Below are 3,729 nucleotides of genomic sequence, written 5' to 3' on the forward strand. Positions count from 1 at the left end.
CCATTATTTTTGCTTGCAGGAACAAGAAAACCAATTGAAATGGATACCATGTCCAAGTATACTGGAACAAGTAATAACATGGACAGATTCAGCAGCCTTCCAGATGAAGTTGCCCACAAACTTATTTCCTTTCTTAATTCCCCGGAAGACATTTCTCGACTGAGTGTTGTTTGAAGAAGATTCAGGCAACTCTGCATATCCAGGCCATACTTGAACCTTGATCTCCTTTCATATCACAACAAGCAACTCAAACAAGAAAGACTAATGAACTACTCCGATAGGTTTTTGTTTCTGCGTAAAGGGATGAATATTAAGACGTTCTGTATCAGACGTTCTCTCTTGGTTGCATAATGTCGTCACTTGCAATGTGAAGATTCTTTTTCTTGAGCTCAAGGTAACGAGGGAAACGTTTTTCGTATTTCCTACTAATCTTCTCTCTAGTACATGCTTGAGTCTTTTGGAATGAATCTGTACGATGGCAATCTCAAGATTCCATTTTCTACCACTACCACTACTATTAATCGTGCTTGGTTTAATTCTAAAATGACACTCAGCAACATATATCTCAGCTTTCGCATCGATGAAGAACATAGCGAAATGCGATACTTAGTGTGAATTGTAGAACCCCGTGAACTATCGAGTCTTCGAATGCAAGTTGCACCCAAAGCCATCAGGCTGAAGGCACGTCTGCTTGGACTCTCCCTCGAGTTCTTGGGGAGTGTGGGGGCGGATAATGGCCTCCCATGCATCCTGGCTCGTGGTTGGCCCAAAGTCGAGTCCTCGGTCATGGTTGTGGTGGCAACAGGTGGTTGTCGGTCACTCAGTGCCCCATGACGTGCACCAAACACGAACTGAGACTCTTGTCTACCCCAACGCATCCCGCGCGGGTACTTCTGATGCGACCCCAAGTCCAGCGGGGCTACCCGCGGAGTTTAAGCATATCAATAAGTGGAGGAAAAGAAACTTACGAGGATTCTCCTAATAACAGCGAGCGAACCGGGACAAGCTCAAGTAGAGAATCAAGCCCCGTCATGCCCGGACTCTGTCGCACCACGAGGCGCTGTCGGCGAGTCGGGTTGTTTGGGAATGCAGCCTCAATCGTGCGGTAAATTTTGTCCAAGGCTAAATATTAGCGAGAGACTCATAGCAAACAAGTGCCGCGAGGGGAAGATGAAAAGGAATTTGAAAATAGAGTCAAAGAGTGCTTGAAATTGTTAGGAGGGAAGTGGATGGGGGCTGGCGATGCGCCCCGGTCGGATGTGGAACGGAGAGAGCCGGACCGTCGATCGGCTTGGGGCACGGACCGATGTAGATTGCGGCGGCTGCCCAAGCCCAGGCTGTCGACATGCCCGTGGAGACGCCTTCGCCGTGGAAGGCAGCGTGTGCTGTCCAGCCTTTGCACCTACGCGCTCCAAGCACCGGTCTATTGGCTTCCTATCTAGCCCGTCTTGAAACATGGACAAAGGAATTTGACATGTGTGCAAATCAATGGCGGGTAAACCTGTAAGGTGCAAGGAAGCTGACTGGCGGGATCCCCTCACGGGTTGCACCGCCAACCGACCTTCAAAAAGTTCGAGTGAGAGTATGTTTGTTGAGACCTAAAAGATGATGAATTATGCCTGAGCGGGACATAGTCAAAGGAAACTCTGGTGAGGACTTGGGTATAGGGGCGAAAGACATATTTTTTAAAGACAATTTTTGTGTAAATTATTAATACCCTCAGGAAGGACACGCGGCAGAGTTTTAAGAAGGGGCCTATGTTTGATTCGTTTTTTTTTAAAAAATAAATAAATAAAAGAGGCTCCTTTTCTGAAACATTTATTGGCATGATTTTTTTTTTTTTTTTTGGTGGCATGAATTGATCATGACTGAATCTACGCATCAACGTTGATATATGAGTTGACTGCTTTCACTTTCACCATAACAAACTACAAAAAACAAAACAAAAATAAAAAAAGAAAGCAAAAGCAAAAACAAAAACAAAAACAAATAAAGACAGATGATTTTAGGGCTCAGTGCGACACATTAGCTTTTTTCTATAGTTCGCTGTCGTTTATTTGGTTTTTCAAACTAGTCCTTTCTTGTTTTAATTCTTCTGCTGTCGTTTTACTTGGAAACGACAAAGTATTCAAGTCTAGAAGCTTGTTTATTGTTGACTTGTTGTGCGGTAAGATGTCTTTTTTTTTTTTTTTTGGTTGAAAAGAGTTCTGGTATTTAATTTGTCAAAGGACAAGCCTTTTTCTCGTTTGAGAGAACTTCGGGGACAGTTAACCATGTCTCTTTTATTATTTGTTTCAAATTGACACGTCGTTTTTCGTAAAAAGCTTGTTGCCGGCCGCTTGTGATATGCTGTCGTTCACAGATAACGCGACATGTAGTTCTTATTTTAAAACATAATGCAGTAGCCGTTTTCCAGGAAAGTTTGCTTATTGTTTGTGGTCTAGAACATCATGCCGTTTTGAACAAAAAACGACATACATCTGCAATTCAGCATTGCTATGACTATCGATTAATTTGATTATTGATTAATTTGCTAATAAATAATAGTTTTTGACGTTCAGATCTTAATCAAATTTGCTTAATTAATCATCATAGTTTTTTTAATCCAATTTAATTTTCTAACAATTGTGTGTGTGTGGGGAGCTTTCTTGTTTTTGCAAGAGCTGTTTAAACCATCGTTTACAATCTCATTTTGAAAATTGAAATGAATAAAAAAGGTGCTAGTGTCACTCTTTCTGTTCCTCTCTGTATTTACTGTAATATATTTTTTTAATCCAATTTAATTTTCTAACAATCGTGTGTGTGGGGAGCTTTCTTGTTTTTGCAAGAGCTGTTTAAACCATCGTTTACAATCTCGTTTTGAAAATTGAAATGAATAAAAAAAGTGCTAGTGTCACTCTTTCTGTTCCTCTCTGTATTTACTGTAATATATTTTTTTAATCCAATTTAATTTTCTAACAATCGTGTGTGTGGGGAGCTTTCTTGTTTTTGCAATAGCTGTTTAAACCATCATTTCCAATCTCGTTTTGAAAATTGAAATGAATAAAAAAAGTACTAGTGTTACTCTTTCTGTCTCTCTTTGTATTTATTGTAATATACTTTTTTTAATCCAATTTAATTTTTTAACAATTGTGTGTGTGGGGAGCTTACTTATTTTTGCAAGAGCCGTTTAAACCATCATTTACAATCTCGTTTTGAAAATTGAAATGAATAAAAAAAGTACTAGTATCACTCTTTCTGTCTCTCTCTGTATTTACTGTTATTATTATTATTATTATTATTATTATTATTATTATTATTATTATTATGACTAATAAATACAATGACAAAAATTGCAACGACTAATAAATACAATGACAAAAATTATTATTATTATTATTATGACTAATAAATACAATGACAAAAATTGCAACGACTAATAAATACAATGACAAAAATTATTATTATTATTATTATGACTAATAAATACAATGACAAAAATTGCAACGACTAATAAATAAATGACAAAAATTGCAACTTGCTCACGCCTCTTTTTGCTAAAGTGTCCATAGAAAAAGAAGGGAAAAAAAAGAATAGAATGCGTGATTAGGTCCGTTCAGTTAGTTAATTTGAATTGAAATGTAATATTGTGTGTGAATTTTTTATTATAGTAAAAAAATTAAATGTGATTATTTTTTAAAATTTTTTATTGTAATAAAATTTAAATTTTAAACTCAAATCTGTAAAAAA

The 3,729-nt window shown here is 37.4% G+C and overlaps 1 pseudogene; it reads left to right on the forward strand.

Moving 5' to 3' along the window:
• The first annotated feature begins 545 nt into the window (after positions 1-545).
• On the forward strand, positions 546-698 carry LOC112094488 (annotated as a pseudogene).
• The last annotated feature ends 3,031 nt before the right edge of the window (positions 699-3,729 follow it).

Source organism: Morus notabilis, unplaced genomic scaffold, assembly GCF_000414095.1.
Source record: "Morus notabilis unplaced genomic scaffold, ASM41409v2 Scaffold78, whole genome shotgun sequence".
In the NCBI taxonomy this organism is placed as follows: Eukaryota; Viridiplantae; Streptophyta; class Magnoliopsida; order Rosales; family Moraceae; genus Morus; species Morus notabilis.